This window comes from Amblyraja radiata, chromosome 6 (assembly GCF_010909765.2).
Source record: "Amblyraja radiata isolate CabotCenter1 chromosome 6, sAmbRad1.1.pri, whole genome shotgun sequence".
Lineage (NCBI taxonomy): Eukaryota > Metazoa > Chordata > Chondrichthyes > Rajiformes > Rajidae > Amblyraja > Amblyraja radiata.
In genome coordinates, this window is record NC_045961.1 from 35,249,859 (window position 1) to 35,272,266 (window position 22,408).

The following is a 22,408-nucleotide window of genomic DNA, read 5'->3' on the forward strand; positions in this document are numbered from 1 at the left end:
AAATGTTTTTTCCTGCCCACAGAATTAGCCACGCTGCTCACAGTCGGCACACTGATACCGCTTTTCTCATGGACTTACCCCTCCACGGGAACCCCAGCGGTCTGGAAGCTGCTGACTGCCTTGTCAGCGGCTGGAGTAGCGTACCCAACGTCTGCCAGCTACCCACGTTCCGCGGTCTGGACCGGAGTCTCCCCACATCCCAAAGCCGGTTTTCCCGCGGCTCGTCCGGACTGCGCTACAACATCCAGCAGGAAACCTCTGTAAGAAGAGGTTCCTGCAAGAAAACACAACCTGGTAAGTATTAAAAACTTACCTGTAGGTTTAAACTTACCGCTGGCCGGAGTGACTTGCCTGCCAGTCCGGTGCTTCGCCATGTGAACGACGATATGACACGCATGCGGACTGGTGGGGCTTCTTCACGGAATCACTCACGTGACTCCGAAGTAAAATCAATTTGGAATACAGGGTTATTTGTATGTTCAAAAAAAAGACTGAAATTTGAACCACAAGAGATTTAGGGAGTGAGTGAGGAAATGTTGAGTCCAAGATTAATTCTGCCACGATCTGTGGTGCAGGCTCAACAGACTACTTCGTCCACTCCTGCTTCCATTTCCTATGTTGTTAAGGACAAAATGGATCATTAACAAAATGAGATTGTTTGTGGGTGAAGTACGTGAATGGTTGGGATCAAAGACCGAAACTGTCTGAAAAGTGGATTTTTTCGAAGTCAGGAAGTAACGTGGCAGAAACATAGGAACTGAAGAGAGAATTGAAGAAGATAGGCACAAAATGCTCGAGTAACTCAGCAGGACAGGCAGCATCTGTGGAGAGAAGGAATGGATGACATTTTGGTGAATTGAAGAAGGCAGGAGCACTAGAAATTACAAACAAACAAATAATTTAAACACTAAAATATTGATTTATGGAAGTAATCTACCTTTCCCATTGCATCTATTATGAAAGCTTATAAATCCCATTGAAATCTTTGAGGTCTCAGATTCATCTAATGGGGGCTTTCCCCACTAACGTTAGCTCCGTCATTAGATCCAAACAGGGTCCCGCAACGGAGTGAACTGACTAATTCAGCCTTACCAGTGGTTCTAATCAAAAATCCTGGTCCCGACAGCCAATCTGTCATGTAAGTGGGCAAGTAAAATGCGTGCCACTTCACCAGCTTCAAATCACTCAGGGACATGTATCACTGGGACTTATGACTGGTAACCATGTTATCATATTGTGAAGTTTGGCCCACAGATATGAAAAATAATCAAAACGACTGATTAAGTTTTTTCTCCCCAAGGTTTGAAATTCATACAAGATGCAACACACATTTGCCAAGGCCATTTGCCCAATCCTGCCCATTCTGCCATTTGTGCTCCACCCATACTATCATAGAACCTCATTAATTCAATCAGTTTAACCATGTACTCCTAAAGGGCCTGTCCCACTGTACGATGTAATTCAAGAGCTCTACCGAGTTAAAAAAAAAAAATCAAACTCGTGGTAAGCGCGTAGAATGTACGTAGCGGGTACGTCAGAGCTCGGGGTGTCTCTTAGCGGCTTGTAACGCTAACGGCAGGTACTCGGGAAACGCGGTAAGCTCGTGAAGACTCGTGAAAAATATCCACGAGAGCACCTAGTACCTACGATCGGCTATTACCGTAATTCTCCAAGTTCGAATCAGGTGAAACTCGGGAGAACTCTTGAATTAGCTCGTACAGTGGGACAGGCCCTTAAATCTGTCATATTATATAGTTTCTATCTAAATTAATTAATATTATTTGCAACCAACACTTTCCTATGGTACTAGGTTAGATACTCGCACTGTACTATTGAAGATATTTCCGCTGAATTGTCCTAGATTTTCTGATGACTTTCTTATACTGCTGGCCTTTAGTTTTCCTCTTATTCACCACAAGAAGTATTTCCATCCCCACCCCCCTCCCGCCTAACCCTATCAAACCATTATTTTATTAGATCAATCCCCTGGCTGTTCCTTTCAATAAAACAGATCCAGCTTGTTCATCCATTCTTAATAGCTAAGATCTCACACTTCTGATCTCAGCTTTGCTAATCTGGAACACAATTTTCAACCTTCGGCACTGCTCCTTTCGAAAAATGCAATGACCTGAGTGAAGACCGGGGGAATATCAGAATTATACCAGGGCTTAGTGTGTTAAATTGTGAGGTTTAATATACATGGATTATGCTGTCTTCAGTCAAGAGGACTGAGTGATGATTAAACAGAGGTATTTTAAATAATAAAAGGAATTGAAAAGGTAGATATATTAAAATTATTCCTGTGATGGGAATATAGAATGGAAGGCAGCTTATTTTTGGATAAGGGACATTAAAAAAATTGTGGACAAGCCTTAATCCCCTGTCCCACTTAGGAAACCTGAACAGAAACCTCTGGAGACCTTGTGCCCCACCCAAAGTTTCCATCAGGTTCCCGGAGGTTTTTGTCACCCTCCCTAATGGTCAAAAGTGGTTTCCACGTAGTCGAGCTTCTTCTATGTTCCGGCCATTATTTCAAAAAATTCAAAACCGGCCTCAACTAAAAATAGGTTGCCGTTTTAAAAATCAGTAATTTTTTAGTCGAAGCCGGTTGTGATGTTAGTTGAAGGTGGTTACCGGAGGTTGCAGGTGGTGGTAAGGCCACTGTGGTAAGGTAAGACCTCCCTGGTGGAATAAAACTGGGTGGAAAAAAAGGTTAATATTAACATAAGCATGTGACCTCTGTCACTCCTGGGCATGCTCAATCATAGTTGCAGACAGGGCTGGCTTTAGGCCTATTGGACTGATTTTTCCAAATTGAGCCCCGCGTTAATTTTCCGTATTTCATATGGAAATACAAATTTGCTTTGTTAAATAAAGATTTTAAAAAAACATTTGCCATACGGATTTTTTTTACAGAACGAACATGGATAACAATCGCTGCACGGCCATCAGACACAAACGATGTGTTAACAGCCAGTAGTTAACAAGTGTTTATACAATTTGGCATCGATGCTCTGATCCTCAGTAAATATAATTGTGTTTTGACTCGCTGCTGCCGGAGCGACCGAGACTCTGGTCTGGACCGGGGGGGTAGGGACAGAGGAGAGGAGGGGGGGGGGGGGTAGCACCAGCCTCTGGGGGGGTGTGGGAGTCTCACAGCCCCCGCCAGACTACCATGTCCAGGTGCAAACAGGGCAGCAAGCCCCAGCACCACAGCAAACTCAGCCGTGAGTATTCAACGATAAATGCCGGGAGCAGGCAGGCGGGCGGTGTGTGAGTGAGGGGGGGGGGGGTAGAAAGGGTCAGATTTGTATGAAATCGACAGCGTACCGGCCCACTCTTGGTCGGGGGGTAGAGTTAAAAGGCCTGAAGCAGAAACGAAAGACAACAGGCCGGATAAGTGCGAGAGGGAGACAATCTGTGGATAAACAGATCTGGGGGTTGTGTTAACTCGTTCGGTGCCGGTACAACAGCAGACCAGGTTGGAGGTTTGAGTCTGTGTTAACATTGGTGTCGGGGTTAATGTCCAGGCCGGGGTACGGGTGGGATTTAATCCTGTGTGTGTGTGTGTCTGTCTGTCAGTCTGTGTGTGTGTCTGTGTGTCTGTCTGTGTGTGTGTGTGTGTCTGTCTGTGTATCTGTGTGTCTGTCTATGTGTGTGTGTGACTCTGTACGTGTGTGTGTGTTTCTGTGTCTCTGTGGCTGTGTGTGTGTGTCTCTATCTGCGTGTGTGTCTGGGTGTGTCTCTGACTGTGTGTGTGTGGGGGGGACAGTGGAGAGACAGAGAGAGGGGGGATTTTCCGTTTGCAAACCGCACGTTTTCAGTTAAGAGTTGGACACGATTACTGTCAATACGAGCAGGTCACGGAGCAGAGTCAGAATGAGAAACACTGCTCGGCTCTCACACACACACTCGTGGAGTGAACTGTAGATATAAACGTGGCTGGGGGTAGAGGAGTGGGGGGGGGAGAGGGAGAGAGAGAGAATTGGAGAGAGAAGAGAGAGGAAGGGGGAGAGAGACAGAGAAGAGAGAGAGATGGGGGGAGAGAGAGGAAATTGGAGAGTGAGAGAGGAAGGGGGGAGAGGGAGGGAGAGAGAGGGAGAGGGGGGGAGAGAATTGGAGAGAGAGGGGGGAGAGAGGGGGAGAGAGAGAGAGAAAAAGGGAAGGGGGAGAGAGAGAGAGATAGGGGGCGAGATAGAGAGAGGGGGGGAGAGAGAGAGAGAAAATTGGAGAGAGAGAGAGAGAGAGTTCTCCCTTCTGCCTCACCACCACTGTTGGCTGCCCTTTGTGAGGTGATTGGAGACCAAAACCAGTTACCCTTTAGATATCCCTCTGCCCCCCATCTCCCTCTACCTACCTCTCACTGCCTCCCCTCTTCCTCTCCCTCCCTCTCCCTCCTTCTTTAGAGAGGGGGGGAGGATGAGGGAAGGAAGAGGGGAGAGGGCGGAGGGGAGAGAGGCGTGTGCCTTGCTTGGTGGAGAAGAGAGATGTGGGAACGCTGTACGCAGGCAATGACTCACTATCCCACTGGGATCCCCCCCCCCCTGTCATTGCGCAGTCTATCTGACTCCCTGCAACTTTCGACTTAAATTTTGCAGCAGGATCGCGATTAGTCGATTCCCACGCATTTTCAATCATCGTTCGATTCAGTGTAATTTTCACACCTGGTTGATATAGTTTGTTTTAAAGATACAGTACATTACAATAAATAGTTACAAGCATTCCCGGTACTAAACGCACAAACATTAAGGTGGTTACTGATGTTACAAACGGTTATAAATGAATATAATTTCAAAGTGAAATAGGAGATTTCCGTGGAAAGAATATTTAACCAGGTGAGGTCGCTGCAAAATGCTCACTTAAAACAATACGGCGTCAACTGAGGATTGTTTCTTAGCCCCCTGACAGGTGTTTCAATCTCACCTTGTAGCTCGCTGTTAATCGATTCATAGCTATTAATTTTCATTCCTGGACCATATTGAACTTCTCCAAATGCAAACGCTTCAAGTTACGCTTCTTGTGTGGTGGTAAGGGGGGGGGGGGGGGATGCTAGGATAAAAAAACATATATTTGCATTGATATAGCGATCCTGCTGTGAAATTTTTAAGTCGAAAGTTGTATTTTATTTCAAAGTGGGAATTGGAAGATAGGGACAGAGATGCTACACAGAGATTTTGATAGGAAGGAAACGTTACAGCAGCTGAGTAAAAGATTGGTCAAATGATAGGTTCAATGAAGATCGGGCGTGGGGGATTGGGGGTGGGGGAAAAGTATCTATAGCTTGGGACTTGCCTAAATGAGTACTGAGCTGGATTATCATTCCACACCAAATTTCTTAGACAATAACACCTTTTATGCAATTATCACAACATTTTGCTGGATATGGATCAACGGACTCTGTATGGTACATGCTCGTAAATTAGTAAAACAAATGTTCTTTAAGTACTGTTGTTTCTGGGATGGGTTGACTATATTTTGTCATAATGTGGCTGAAACAATGGCATATTTTGTGATATTTATTGAGATAGAAAGATATAACTGAGTTTGGGCAAGATATTACCTTGCGGCTCCAAAGTGGGAAGCGGCTGTAAAAGGACAGCGCTGCTGGGGGGGGCGAGTTCCTTTCAGAGTGTGTGGGTAGTCTGTCCAGGGGTAAAGTTGTGGGGAGGGCAGGAGCGTTGAGGAGGAGGGGGTCGGCCGGGGATCATCCAGCTCGAGAGTGGGTCAGCGTGCAATGGATAACAGGACAGCGGGTGGTGGAGCTTACTCCATATGTCAGGGCAAGTAACCTCAATTGATCCCTTGTTTGCACTGAAACAGGAGTAAGCTCCACCGCCCGCTGTGATGTTATCCATCACCCGCTGACCCACTCCGCTCTATGATCTTTGCTCTTGAGCGGGTCCCCTCACTGTTCAGACAGAGAGCACTGTCAGTGGTGAGCGGGCCGGTAGAAGGCGCTGAGATGGCAGTCGGTTCCGCTGTCCGGTGACGGAGGCCGCTCGTAGCCAGGCGAGATGCATCCCTCCCCGGCCACAATGCGGTAGCTCAGCGCCTGGAGCGCCGCGGCAGCGGTGAGTGAGTGAGTGAGTTACTGGCATGAACCCGACCCCCTCCTTCTCAATGCTCCTGCCCTCCCTGCAACTTTACCCCTGGCTGGACTCCCCACACACTGTGAAAGGAATTCTCCCCCGAATTGGTCCCTTGATAAGTTGAACTAGTATTGTCATTCAATAAGATGACAACTGGTTCAACTTGTCCCTGTGTGCTCCCGTTTTTCCCACCATCTTTCCACCTGCCGTCACCCTCCACCCCCCACCCATTCAGTAATTCAGAAAGAAGGAGATTTGGAAGCCGTGGGAAAATTGAATTTTTACTTTTTTTATTTTTATTTTAATTTTTACGGAGAGAACAATCTGCGCATGCGCAGTTTAAGATTTTTTTTTAAAAGCCGACTGACTGTCATATTACTCACGACACGAGACTCATTTATAATTATTTATTTATATTTCTATGAAAAGTTTTCCCAATTGGGCCTCGCACCCCCCAAGGCCAGTCCTGGTTGCAGTTCTTTTAGCAGAGAAAAGTTTTTTTTTTCTTGCAATAAAAGCCTCCCAGGTTTTAAAAAAAAATCATTCTAAACCATGAGAGCAAGGAAGGAACAAGTTAGGTGGATGTTACTAAAAGTATATCTACTGCTGTCAGCAGCAGCCCTTTTGCTTCATCAGCCTTTCAAGAAAGGCAGAAGGGAAAGCACAAGGGTGAAGAGGAAGCAGAAGAAGAGGTGTCAGTGGGTGAAGCCCTTCTTGCAAAGAAGATTGATGCTTGGACAGTATGATAACCTGATGAATGTGCTGCAAGAGGAGGATTTGTCTGCATTTAAAAACTTTCTACGAATCACTCCTGAGCTGTTTAATGAGCTGAAGGAAACTGTGGGCCCCCTGCTGGAAAAAAAGGAGACCTATATGAGGTCTATATTGTATTATATATATAATCTATATCAATGGAAAATGGACACTTGGTTCGGAAAAAGAGAGAGATCTACAATAATTATAGGCACCATGGAGTAAATGAGGAGCTTGAGGAGTATAAAGAATGTAAATAGAATCTTAAGAAATAAATTAGAAAAACTAAAAAAAGATATGAGGTTGCTTTGGCAAGTAAGGTGAAATTAATCCAAAGGATTTCTACAGCTATATTAATAGCAAAAGGATAATGAGGGATACAATTGGTCTATTAGAGAGTCAAAGTGTACGGCTATCTGCAGAGCCAAATGAGATGGGGGAGATATTGAACAATTTCTTTTCTTCGGTATTCTGCAAGGAGAAGGATATTGAATTTTGTGAGGCAAGGGAAACAAGGAGAGCAGCTATGGAAACTATGAGATTCAAAGAAGAGGAAGTACTGACACTTTTGAAAAATATAAAAGGGGATAAGTCTCCAGGTCCTGACTGAATATTCCCTAGGACATTGAGGGAAGTTTGTGTAGAAATAGCAGGGGCTATGACAAAAATATTTCAAATGTCATTAGAAACGGGAATGGTGCCGGAGGATTGGCGTACTGCGCATGTTGTTCCATTGTTTAAAAAGGGTTCTAAGAGTAAACCTAGCAATTATAGACCTGTTAGTTTGACGTCAGTGGTGGGCAAATTAATGGAAAGGATACTTAGAGATAATATATATAAGTATCTGGATAAACAGGGTCTGATTAGGAACAGTCAACATGGATTTGTGCCTGGAAGGTCATGTTTGACTAATCTTCTTGAATTTTTTGAAGAGGTTACTCGGGAAATTGATGAGAGTAAAGCAGTGGATGGTGTCTATATGGACTTCAGTAAGGCCTTTGACAAGGTTCCACATGGAAGGTTGGTTAAGAAGGTTCAATTGTAGGGTATAAATGGTGGAGTAGCAAGATGGATTCAACAGTGGCTGAATGGGAGATGCCAGAGAGTAATAGTGGATGGCTGTTTGTCAGGTTGGAGGCCGGTGACTAGTGGGGTGCCTCAGGGATCTGTGTTGGGTCCATTGTTGTTTGTCATATACATCAATGATCTGGATGATGGTGTGGTAAATTGGATTAGTAAGTAGGCAGATGATACTAAGAAAGGTGGTGTTGTGGATAATGAAGTAGATTTTCAAAGTCTACAGAGAGATTTAGGCCATTTGGAAGGTGGACTGAACGATGGCAGATGGAGTTTAATGCTGATAAGTGTGAGGTGCTACATCTTGGCAGGACAAATCAAAATAGGACGTACATGGTAAATGGTAGCGAATTGAGGAATGCAGTTGAACAGAGGGATCTAGGAATAACTGTGCATAGTTCCCTGAAGGTGAAATCTCATGTAGATAGGGTGGTAAAGAAAGCTTTTGGTGTGCTGGCCTTTATAAATCAGAGCATTGAGTAGAGAAGTTGGGATGTAATGGTAAAATTGTACAAGGCATTGGTGAGGCCATTTCTGGAGTATGGTGTACAATTTTGGTCGCCAAATTATAGGAAAGATGTCAACAAAATAGAGAGAGTACAGAGAAGATTTACTAGAATGTTGCCTGGGTTTCAGCAACTAAGTTACAGAGAAAGGTTGAACAAGTTAGGTCTTTATTCTTTGGAGCGCAGAAAGTTAAGGGGGGGACTTGAAAATGATGAGAGGGATAGACAGAGTTGACGTGGATAAGCTTTTTCCATTGAGAGTAGGGAAGATTCAAACAAGTGGACATGATTTGAGAATTAAGGGACAGAAGTTTAGGGGTAACATGAAGGGGAACTTCTTTACTCAGAGAGTGGTAGCTGTGTGGAATGAGCTTCCAGTGGAAGTGGTGGAGGCAGGTTCGATTTTATAATTTAAAAATAAATTGGATAGGTATATGAACGGGAAAGGAATGGAGGGTTTATGGTCTGAGTGCAGGTAGATGGGACTCGGGGAGAATAAGTGTTTGGCAGGGACTAGAAGGGCCGAGATGGTCTGTTTCCGTGCTGTAATTGTTATATGGTTATATTATAAGAAAAACAAACTTTTCTCTGCTAAAAGAACTCTGCAACTATGATTGAGCACGCCCAGGAGTGACAGAGGTCACATGCTTATGTTAATATTAACCTTTTTTTCACACAGTTTTATTCCACCAGGGAGGTATTACCTTCCACTACCTGTAACCTCCGGTAACCACCTTCAACTAGCATCGCAACCGACTTTGACAAAAAAATTACCGATTTTTAAAACGGCAACCTATTTTTAGTCGAGGCCGGTTTTGAATTTTTTGGAATAATGGCCGGAACATAGAAGAAGCTCGACTACGCGGAAACCACTTTCGACCATTAGGGAGAGTGACAAAAACCTCCGGAAACCTCATGGAAACCTTGGGTGGGGCGCAAGGTCTCCAGAGGTTTCCGTTCAGGTTTCCTAAGTGGGACAGGGGCTTAAGCTTTTCACAAGGTAAAATTTTGGTTTTCTGTGCTGGCCATTCACTGTCCATCGCCAAAGCTCTCTCAGAACCCCATTCCCCATCTTGCCTAATTATCAGCAGTCATCTGCAGCCAACATCCTGATTAGAACATATGGAATGTGGCTACAACAACATGTTAACAAGTTAAGGCAGCCCATGTCTGATATTTGCCGCACTATATACACTTTAACGCTAGCCCACCTAAAAAAGGATGGGTAAACTCAGGTCCTTTTATGTTAATATCAAACATACTAGATTACAGCCACTGGCCAAATAAATCCCTTTCAACTTTGCTCAATTTATTTGACAAACACAAAAGCCTTATCACCTAAAAGGACATGAAAGCAGTACTTCCATGTTTCTCTTCAATTCACCACCCCCCCCACCTCCTTTTCGTTGGATGTTTGTCACCATTCCATTATCATCATTGCTTGAAGATTCTGAAATTCTCCATCATGATGGTGGTAGAACGAACATTCACCTTAGAGACCTTAGAGATGCAAGATGGAAGCCTCGCTCCCATATTCTTAGGAATGGGCAATGAGAGCGAGCCCCACCATAGAGTTTCACACCCCATGAATAAATTAAATCTTCAAAATAGTCCAAGCACCTTTTCCATTTTCCACAATAGCTCTCAGTGCGTTTGTAATCAAGTTTATCATCTGGGCCAGAACTTCTCGGAAGAACAAATTACAACTATTTACTGCAATTGTTCCATCAATGAGTTAAGATGATATTTCCTGGAAAACTCATAAGCATGTCAAAATGTAAAACACAGCATAACTAAAATTAGATTAGTTTATCTGACATAAGCAAAATGGTGGTATTTATGAACAAATATTAAATTGCAGCTATCACTTTAGGCTCCTGTGGGAGTGTCACTTTGGATCATTCTGGTGCCAATAAAGTTGCATTCGGAAGTGCAGAAAATACATTTTTATGCCTCAGTAAGGAGAAATTGTGAATTAAAAAAAAAAATTTTTTGGCTGCACTTAAAATGACATGTGTAAATGGCGAGTTCAAAGAGATTCATGAGTGAGCAGTTTTGAAAGGTTGGTTTCACAGAATTGTCATAAAAGATAAAATAAATGTGAGTGTAGTGTGAGTGTTTTGTACGTCAAAAGGTAATAAATATGCCATGATTACATGATTATTTGTTTCAGATTTTTTAGGAAATTTTATTTTTGTGTCAAATTGCAGAGCATTTGTATAGTGAGGTACCACAGCCACAATGAAAAGGGTTCTGTAGAGACTTATTTAATCTAGAATTAATAATTTATACAGATGTTTATGTATTTTAAGCAAACATTGCAATTTTTATAGATTCCAGTATTTTTGTGCAATTGATATTCAGGCATAAATCCATGTCATGGGACCCAAATTAGGCCATTCAGCCCATCAAGTCTACGCCCCATTCAATCATGGATGATCTATCTTTCCCTCTCAACCACATTCTCCTGCCTTCTCCCTGCAACCTTTCACAGCCTTACCAATCAAGCATCTGTCAATCTCCACTTTAAAAATACCCAAAGGCATAGCTTCCACAGCTGTCTGTGACTCATATAATGCAAGGCATTAAGAAGGTGTGATAGGCTCGAAGTGGAAGGAGCTTTCAGAATATAGCAGTAAAGATTGAGGATTAAAAGTGTTTGATGTCTGACTCAGCAATCTCACCGCGAAGAACTAAATATCCTCAAACATTTCTACATTCCTTTCCCTTAATTATTACCATCCCCACATCCATTGACGCAGTCTTTCAACTGGACTTACATTGAAGATCTCCAAATCTCCTGCTGCGTCATTTTATTTTCTGCCATTCTGACAAAATCACTAATTCCACCTGATTTTTCTCTGTCCTCGTCTGCATTTTTTTTCCAACTCCTCTACAAATACGTTGCCCTCTCTACATTTCCTTAATTATTGACTCTCTTCACCCACCTCCTTCGCTTTCTGAATTTCTTCTTTCCTCCTTCCTCTCGCCTCCTTTCTTTGCTGTTCTACCTCTATCCAACTTACCTGATCATTACTTTCATTTGAACACCCTTGTTTTGGTCTAATCATTCTCCTCTGGTCCAACTCTGCTCAACCTATGTGAATAGTAAAGATAAAATACTCGTTAACATTTATTGTTTTACTTACATTTTACTTCCCATGTTGTATCACAAGAATCAACACACAATATTTCCATAACTGTGTTGTATCAATGCAATCTTGAAAGATATTCTATTATTCTTTCTGCAAAAACTATAATGGCTCATCGCTAGATGCCATGGATTTAAAGACTAGTATTCACTTGAAAATAGATTTTAAAGCATTTAGAAAATAAATTAAAATGAAGATTTTGAAGCATTTGTTGTTATTGAGCTGCCGGTCAGTGGGATTGTACTCAATCTTGTAGAATAAACAAGCTGTCACAAACATGTAGCTCAAAATGTCCATTTCAATATTAGGTCATGTTTACATCAATCATCAGCAAATGAAAGAATAGTTCACAATTCATTGCAAATTATAACGTTTTTTAATATATCGTGAATTCTCTATGCATTAGATTTCAAATATATTCTTCCTTATTCATGCATTAATAATCTATTGGGCATCCAACTGTAATAGCATTTAATTTGTGGTCAATTAAATTTTAGATAGACACAAAAAGCTGAAGTAACTCAGCGGGTCAGGCAGCATCTCTGGAGAAAAGAAATAGGTAATGTTTCGGGTCGAGAACCTTCTACAGACTAAGAGTCAAGGGAAAGGGAAATAAGATATAGACAGGGATGTAGAGAGATATAGATCAAATGAATGAAAGATAAGCAAAAAAGTAACGATGAAGTATGGGGCCCACAATGGTCCATTGTTGGCTGTTGGCTAGGTGATAACGAGTTATTCAGACAATGAAAATCAACAGGACGACAGTGAAACTAGTATGATGGCGAGAGTGGGGGAGGGACAGAGAAAGTGCTGCTTGAAGTTAGATAAATCAATATTCATACGGCTGGGTTGTAAGCTGCCCAAGCTAAATATGAGGTGCTGATCCTCCAATTTGTGTTTGGCATCACTCTGGCAATGGAGGAGGCCCAGGACAGAAATGTTAATGTTGGAATGGGAAAGGGAGTTGAAGTCTTCAGTCTGAAGAAGGGGCTCGACCCATAACGTCACCTATTCCTTTTCCCCAGAGATGCTACCTGACCCGCTGAATTACGCCAGATTTTTGTATCTTTCTTTGATTTAAACCAGCATCTGCAGTTCCTTGCTACTTAATTAAACTTTATCCTAATGAGTGTTTTATCATTATATTTACCTATATAGTTTATATGTATTAGACATTTTTCCATAGTGCGGCCCCAATAGAATGTTCTTCACTGTTTCATAGCTTTGGATATATCATGGAAATTATTTCATTCCACATGGTGGAAATTAAGTCAATTGAGTTTCTATAATAATGCTGGTAGTTTGTAATGTTAAAGTTTCTGTCTCATATCTGCTTGTATCTCTGAAAAAATGTATTGTTCCCCAGTAACCTTCAGCTGCACAAGAATAATGCACTCAGCTAATCAATTCATTTATACAAAACTGAAAGAAACTGACTAAATCTGTCCAAATGTATTTCCTTTCTCTACTGTAAGGTCAGCTTGAATTGTCAAATAAATCAATCAGATGATAGATTTAATCAAGAAAATAAAGAAAGCTATTTGAATAAATTCACACTTGAGATTGGATACACTGAAATTAGCATTATCAAAACACCAGTCTCTTTTAATATGCCGGTCTGGGGGCATAATTTACATTAAAATGATTTATTTACATAATCCACGAGTATTTCATGCAATTAATTCACCTAATTCACAAACACACTGAGGTGTCGAGAGCCTGGCAAATCAAACATGGCAAGTAGAACATTCATAGTTTGCACATATTTCTTGTTGAGGGGCTTGAGGGGAGAGGCTCAGTCATGAGGCAAGTAACAGTGTGTGGTTCTCTCAATAGGCATGTATGTGGAATATGACCTGTTCACCCATGTAAAATTTAAATTTCTGTAAATATTCCTGTTTAAGGGGCTGTCCCACTTGGGCGACCTAATTGGCGAGTTTAGGAGAGTTTGAAAGAATGTCTAGTTGAAGACCTCCTTCGACTATGTAGAAGACCTCTTTCGACTATGTTGAAGATTAGCTTCGACTAGCTACGACTAGCTTACGACTAACTTCGGGAAAATTGGACACCGAATAGTGGAGAGTGAAGACGACCTCCTTCAACCTCCCTTCGATCTCCCTTCGACTATGATGAAGACCATCTACGACTACCTTTGATTACCTTCGACCACCCTTGATTACCTACGACTAACATGACGACCTACTACGACCTACTAGGACCTACTACAACTAAACCTACGAGTAAAAAAAGTATCGATTTTTTTCCATGGCGACCTTTTTTTACTCACAGGCATTTTTCAACATGTTGAAAAATACGCCGCGACCTAGCTGAGGTCTCGAGTACACGGAGACTACACTCGAGCATGAAGGAGAGTTACAAAGACCTCCTACGACCTCGTGTCGACCATGCTGCGAGTATGAATCGTGGGCAAACTCGCCAGAACTCGCGGATTAGGTCGCCCAAGTGGGACAGCCCCTTTACTGAAATACAATTATTTGCCTCTGAGCTCTAGAATGTAGCAGTGCACAGAAACCTGTGATGCAAATTCAAAATTATTTCAAATTCTGTTGTGTGCTTATTATAAGCAAATGATTTTGCAAAATTGTTGTATTTGGATACTAGCAATAATGGTCACAGGGTTGGAGTTGTTTACGCTAAATTTAGAAAAGCAATTCACAGTTCATCTTTTAAATATTTTCTCTTGAAGTAAAATAAATGCTGTTTTAAAATCTAGACATTAAGTCTAAATCTATGTTATAGGACTTTATTTTTTTCATTCAACATTTTCAGCATTTTCTGGCCTTTGTTCATACTCACAGAACATTATCTTTCAACATCCCTGATTCCTCCATCATGATCTGTGGGTAGGTCCTATCCAATCAGAACTGATCTTACAGAGCATGTTAGTATGGAATTAGCTTGCTTCAATAACAAAGAACAGATGGTATGAAGATTTTAAACCCCTTATTTTCCCCAGCAAAAATATATATATATATCCTTTTACAAATGTGTAATTTCATGACACTTTTCACCTGAAATGTTATTGAAGTAAACTAAAGCATGGTGTTTAATCAGGAGAAGTGCAATTCAAATTACTGGCATAAGAAAGAAGAGACCTGAAGTACTGTTTGCAGAGGTCAGCTGGATAGTGGGGTGAGGGGATACTTAGTCTCATATCAAAGAGGAATACTTATTTTTAATTTTACCTCAATAGTTAGAACTCTCAGCCACAATGAGACAGCATTCAGAGATAGGAGTCTGTCACTAGAAGTCATGCCCCACCACATCTTTGGGAGATGGACAAACAGAATAGTTGTGAGCATGCTCAGAGTTCAAAGTACAGGTTACATATGGCAAGGAACCAAAAAGGGAAGTTATCCTTATGCTGGCTGTTATATTGAGATTGCTGCAATTGCTCGATTTCAGATAAAGATATTTCATCCCAGAATAAGGAATTCTGTTGATATTGTAATTTACTAAAAAATTCCTAAAGATATACAGCTGGCAACAATTCCACACTAGCCAGCCTATAGGTGGTAGTGGGAGTCACCAGTCCTACAGTGGTTCTGTCATTGACTGAGCTGGCCAGGTTCTGGACAGATGGGACATGCTGGGCCATTCTCCTGCCTTCTCCCCATTACCTCTGACACCCATATCAATCAAGAATCTATCAATCTCCTCCTGAAAAATGTCCATTGACTTGACATCCACAGCTGTCTGTGGCAATGAATTCCACAGTTCACCACCCTCTGACTTAAGAAATTCCTGCTCATCTCCTTCCTAAAGGAATGTCTTTTAATTCTGAGGCTGTGGCCACTGGTCTTAGACTCTCCCACTAGTGGAAACATCCTCTCCAAATCCACTCCATCCAGGTTTTTACCAGGCTGGGATAGATGGCAACAGCTTCACACCATGTCCCAAAGCTTGTGTCCTGTCCTGCATCACCCAAGGCAGCAGAGACGTTATAGGAGAGGGCAAGCACCGTAACAAAGTAGCTCACGATGGTTTGGGTAACATTCAGGAATGTCTATGCATGGCACATCATGAATATTACTGAAGAACGGTCTTGACCCGAACTATAATCTATAATCTATACCTTTTCTCCACAGATGCTGCCTGACTCGCTGAGTTACTCCAGCATTCTGTGAAACGTCGCCTATTCATATTCTCCGCAGATGCTGCCTGACCCGCTGAGTTACTCCAGCACTTTGTGACTATTTTCCCTTCACCCATCTGCCCAAGCCCACTCTCCCCCCTCCTTTCCTATGTTCCTTTCCACCCATAAACCTCTCTCTGCTCTACTATCTACATGCATTTTTTTTCTTCACTTTTTAGTTATAGAATGATACAGTGTGGAAAAAGGCCCTTCAGCCCAACTTGCCCACACCGACCGACTTGTCCTATCTACACTAGTCCCACTCACACGCATTTGGCCCATATACATCTAAATCAGTCCTATCCGTGTACGTGTCCAAATGTCTCTTAAACATTAGGATAGTCCCAGTCTTAACTACCTCCTCTGGCAGCTCGTTACATACACCCAGCACCCTTTGTGTGAAAAAGCTACCTCAGATTCCTGTTAATTTCTGAAATATTGGTCATAAATTTGGTGCAAAAATGCTCCAAAACAAGGCTCAGAATGGATCAGAAAGCATCTAAAAACCCTGGCATCGAGGGACTTCACGCTTCGCGCTCGTGATGTGTGCAACGCACACATTATTTCACATTAAGTTTTTTGTAATCCTGTCATGCCACCCCCCTTTTTGAAAAGCTTCATACGGGCCTGATTCTACACTATATTTGTAAACACATTAACATGCTCCTGATTTGTGCCTTGCAGTTGGAACAAAGTATTTTGGGTTAAGAGATGAATTACTTGCCACAGGATTACCAGCCACTGACCCTGGTTTAAATAATAATTGTACTTATGTGGCTGCTCCAGTTAACCTCTGTCAGTGATCGTGGAGATCTCAGCAGTGCTAATATCATTGAATGTCAGGTGTTGCTTGCTACTTGGCACTAAATATCTGAACATTGTTTCAGTCCTGCAGATTGCAAAACACAAAGTGCTTGAGTAACTCAGAGGGCCAGGCATCTTCTCTGGTCGGGATCCTTCTTCAGACTGATGAAGGGTCCCGACCCGAAACATCACCTATCCATGTTCTCTCGAAATGTTGCCTGACCCATTGAGCTATTCCAGCACTTTGTGTCTTTTTTTTTGTTAACCAGCATCTGCAGTCTTTGTGTCTCCATTTTGCTGAGGATCTGCCAACAGAATTGAGCATTGAGCATTTCTAACCTTATGATAGAAGGAAGGTAATTAATCAAACAGCTGAAAATAATTAGGCAAGTGGATATCTGAGGAGAAAGTTGAAATTAATCATCTATTTGGTATATTGCTGAACATGCTTGTGTATACTTCAGCCTCTTCTTTAGCACTCACGTGTTGGGTTCTGATGAGGATAAGAATGTACTAAGAGCCGTAACCTTCCATCATCTGTTTGATTGTCCATCAACATTGATAATTAAACATGGTAGGACTGCAGAGATTTGTTTTCATTCATTGTGAGCTTGCTTGGCTCTATTTACTGCATGCTGATTATCAAATATGCAGAGCTGTACTGCTGCTTCACTGGACTGGCACCTCATTTTTCAGTAAGACTGGTGCTGCTCCTGACACACACTCCTGCATTGACCAGAGAAATTGATAGGCAATTATTTGGGCAATTATTATTTATATTAGCACCACATTCAAAAAAAGTTTACCTATTCAAGGTGTTTTATAGAATGGCTTGCTTATAAATATTTGATTTTCTCAACATCATGTATAAGGAACCTACTACATCACACCATATGGAGGAGCATTGTACTATTCTCAGAGGTGGAGCAGACCCATGGAAGAAGCCACAGGGCGAACAGAAATTTCAGCAAGTAGCCATTATTGTACTCAAGCAATACTTTAATTGCCTGAACATGTCTTCTTGTGATGTCGAGACAGACTGCTGCCTCAGACAACTTTACTGTGAAGAGGAAAATAATGCAATGGATGCCTCTATTGATTATTTGCCTTAAGACATGCCACGCTTAGAATAGAGGTGAGAAACAATTTAAACAGTCATGAATCTGTGGAACGGTATACATCTAAAGCGTGTAACTGTTCAGTTGTTGATTATATTCAAAGTAAAGCTTGATAGATTTTGTAAACCAAGACAATCAGGATTGTTTTGGACAGAACAGTGATCTCAAAATACAGGATCAGCCATGTTGAAAAGTGGAACAGGTGCAAGGGACTGTGTGGTTTACTCTTCCTACTGACGGTGTTTTGCCTGACATTGATAAATAGTGCAGATGTCACATGTAAGATGGGCGTAGTGGAGAGCTGATGGTTACAATCGTGGTGAACAGTGAAGGAGATGAGGTAAAGTGTACGCAGAGGTTGTTGGAGAGTGGAGAGGTGGCGTGAGCACTTCAGCAGCTAGCATAGCAATGAGGAAAGGTGAATGAGCTGCAAAATAAAATTCCTTTTTACCTTGACAGTTCTGCAGACGCTAGTAAAAATCTTTTATTAAAGTGATGTCCCTGAGGCTAAATTATTGACATCATTTGTTTTTATTGTGCCACCTTATCACTGGTGATGGTTTAGTTGCCTAGAGGACATTTTTTCCCCTGAGGCACTTTCTCTCTCCCTGCTCCCATCCTGGCCCACAACCACTGTTGACAATCTGAAATCTGAGAATCTGGGTGGTTCCAGGAACTTATTCAGACATTATTTCCACTTGTCCTACTGCCCATAGCTTCAAGGAACCTTTCCTGTATAAAGGGCTATTTTTTTGTTTTAAAATGGCCTTATTAAAACCTGATTCCCCACTATCTCCCACAGCCAAAAGAATTATAGGCCAGACAAAAGTAACAAAACATTTTCACCAAATCATAATACTGACCTAAATCATTAAAATAAAACAGAAAATGCTGGGAGTACGTACCAGGTCAGATAATAGGGAAACAGTCAGGTCAACAACTTTTCATCATTATAATAGGTTTGCAAGAGTAGTTTCACATTGTTCCTTTGCACCATCTTGCAACAAAATCTTAAAGCCCTTGCTTTCAGTAGCAATAACACTTTTATGCCTAAATCATATTTTGCTAAACAAATACCACAGAAAAATTCTGAAAGCTATTGAAAATGTGCTGTCAATTCTTAGGGCAGGCATTCTATACAAAAGCAAGAAGTAAAATAGTAAGATTAAACGAGAACTTACCAGTTTGAAGTTTGATCTGTATTTTATGAGGAGTTACGATGAGGGTATTACGTGAAGAACCCGCTCAGTGCGCAGGCGCGGCATACTTCCAAGCAGCGGTGTGGAATCACAGATAGACACAGTTATTTTGAAGTAAACATAGTAAAGATAAGGAGACATCAATTTATTAGTTTGATCCATATAATGAGGGTGGGAGCGGAGGGCACGTAATACCCTCATCGTAACTCCTCATAAAATACAGATCAAACTTCAAACTGGTAAGTTCTCGTTTAATCTTACTATTTTACTTCGGAGTCACGTGAGTGACTACGTGAAGATTTCAAAGCTCTGTGATTTCAAACCGTGTAACAGTTTCATTTCACTCACTGCCGAAGTTCTTGAGGGAGGAAGTGTTATCGTAATGAACCAATGAGTCTATTTGTAGAAAAACACAATGGTATTTTTTAAACAATAACAACAAAGAATTAAGTTGCTCCCCTGGGCTTAAATTAAATATTTGCAGTTCGTAAATCTTTACTGCAAATAAACCAGGTTTTGCCAACGGCTTATTATAAAATTTCTGAACGGTCTTTTCCCTTCCCATCATCCTGCTGTAGCCAGGATGTGGTCTATAGGCATGTCCATTCTTTAGCCGTCGACATTGATGCTGCTCTGGTGGAATAAAATTTGTACATGTTAGTGTTTATCCCAGCAGTTTCTAGCACCTGCTTGAGCCATCTCGCAATGGTTTGGCTCGTACCCCACCATAAGGTTTTTGTGACTGACCCACAAGGCTTTTTATCTCCCTCGAATATTCTGGTTGTGTCTATGTAGGATAGTAGATGGGTCATGGTACATAACCGTGGTTCTGGTGGGTAAGCCACGACTGGATTAGGTGTTCCTGGTCTGCTCTGTTTGACCAGTCGCTGGATAACGACAGATCTGGTCTGGAGCTGTGATCATGTTGTCCAGTCGCAATAGGTGTAGTGACTGGACCCTCTGAGCGGATACAAGTGCCATCAACATGAGCGTCTTTAGTGTAGCTTGCTCGAGGCCGGGGGATCTGGCTGGTGGCCATTCCCTGAGATATGTCAGGACCACACTGATATCCCAAATATGGGTATACCTGGGCTTAGGGCTTGATATTGTAAATGCCCTTCATCAGTTTTACCACCAGTGGATGGGATCCCATCGCCTGTTGTCCTGGCGCTGGTTTGAGATAAGCAGAAAGAGCACTCTGCGCTGTGTTGATGGCACTGTAGCTGATCCCTACATCGTGGTGTACATAGGCCAGGAACTCCAGTATGTTGGTGGCTGTAGCTGTTGCGTATGTTGTCCCTGTTTCCTGGCAGTACTTCTCCCTTTTTTGATGCTGGTTAAGTACTGCCTCTTGGTGGATGTTCGAAGGGATGCCGACATGGTGGTGATGGTTTGTTTGGACAATCCCAGTTCCAGGTAAGGTCTGTTCAAACTTGCAACCCAGGCGTTTAATTTTCTTATGGCATGGGTGTTTAGCTTACCTGGTAGGTAAGTAGCTGATAGCCAAATATGTCTTTCGACACACCATTGCCAAATCATGTTGACCAATTTGTCGCATGATAATGATTTTATGCCACCCATATGGTTAATATAAGCCATCACCGTAGTATTTATCAATTTGTAACCGAACATGCAAGTGCTGCATATTAAATACCTATGCTTTTAAACCATAAAAGGCGCCCAACATCTCTAGATAGTTAATGCCCAGTGTAAGTAGTAATGATGACTCTAGGTTAGTCCATCTACCACTTGTGCTGGATATGGAGTTAGTCGCTCCCCAGCCTTGAGCACTGGCATCTGTTTGAATAACTAAAGTAGGGTTAGTGATAAAGATAGGGCTGAAACTATGCCAAACGTTTTCTGCCCACCACTGTAGCTCTGATATTGCTTCAGTGGGTAAGTTCATGACACGATCATAGTGACCTGTATGTCGTTTTATTGCCCGTACCTTTGCTCTCTGTAAATTTTTTGATAGTGCAAAGGTCCGAATTGTGTAGCCGGAAATGCTGCTACCATTTCCCCAATTACTCTTGCTACTTGTCGAATAGTTGGTCGCTCGTTGACCATTAATTTGTTGCATGATTGTGCTAATTCAACCATTTTTGCCTTTGGCAAGGTAACAGTCATATGGACTGAGTTAATTGTGAAGCCCAGGTAGTCCATGATAGTGGATGGCTTCAACTTAGATTTATCTGGATGTAGGACGAACCCCAGAGTTTCGAGGAGCTGTTTTGTAGCTGATACTGCTGCCACAGCCAATTCCATCGTTTTCCCTACTATCAGAATATCCTCCAGATATTCCATGACAATATGTTTTTGTTTTCTTAGTATTGCCATGGCTGGGTTCAATATTTTGGTGAATAATCTTGGGCTGAAGTTAGCCCATAGGGCAATGCTTTGTACCATCCAGATAAATTTTAGGTATCTGCGATGACCCTTGTATATGGGTATTAGATAGTAAGCATCTTTAAGATAAATGCTTGCCATGAAGTGTCCTTTGGAATTCAGTTGTTTGGCAGTAACATATGTCTCCATTTTGAAATGTATATACTTAACAAATTTGTTTAGTGATGTTAAGTCAATGATGATGCGACAGCCACCATCATTTTTGGTTTTAGTGAATATATTCGATACAAATTTCAAAGGTTCATGTTTGGTCTTTTCGATGACCCCCTTTGTGATAAGTCTCACCAGTTCAGCTTGTCCCTCACGTTTCTCTTTGACGGAGGGAGAAATACCCTTTGGGGCCATTGTTGAACTGGCGGCGTTTTTTCTGACATGAATTGTATTTTATATCCACTAATGCTGTTGAGTATATACTTGTCACTCGTGACCATACCCCATGCTTCTTTAAACAAGTGTAATCTCCCCCCTGTTAATAAAGCACCCTTATTCTCTATATGCTGGTAGGGACCAGACCCACCTACCTCCATGGTTATTGGCGATTCTGTTTCTTCATTTTCCTGAAGATTTTATTCTGACGTGCTGGCGATGTTGGGGGGGGAGGCGCATTTTCCAGAGGGTCCGCTGCGGGCCCTGATCTAAAAGATCTTTGGGGATAATGTGCGGACCCCAAGCGTTCACCAGTCCCATATTGCGGACGTTGACTGGTGGATGCCGTGGGGTGCTGCCGCTTGGGTATCGGAGGTCTTGGTTTGCTCGTCCCGGGGCCTGCCCTCATTAGGCCGAAGGTTTTTGATGCTTCCTTCATCTCCTTCAGTTTTTTATTGAAATCTTTCCCAAATAGCAGCGCGTCCGTCTCCGCAGCTGGGGCTTTACACAAGCCAGCAAATTTGGGATTGAGGGCAGGTCTTATGTTTCCCTCCGGAGATTGTTGATCTCAAATTGTGTGGTACACATTAATGCCAGCACATCCTGCTGGCAGGTTTCCATCTTCGTGGTCTCCACGGAACGAGCAAATGCTATGATGGCCGACGTCAGGAGCCTTAGGATCCGCTGTAGCTTGAGTTCTTGGGTCCGGATGTGTGACCCACATGCCCCCAGATTTGGCTGTGGACACTTTTTACTTTGAGGGCCTCACAGTTTTCTGG

General features: G+C 42.2%; 1 protein-coding gene across 6 annotated transcripts in view; it reads left to right on the top strand.

Moving 5' to 3' along the window:
* dlg2 (discs large MAGUK scaffold protein 2) overlaps nucleotides 1-22,408 on the top strand; it is a 652,656-nt gene that overhangs the window by 489,459 nt on the left and 140,789 nt on the right. The window lies entirely within an intron of this gene.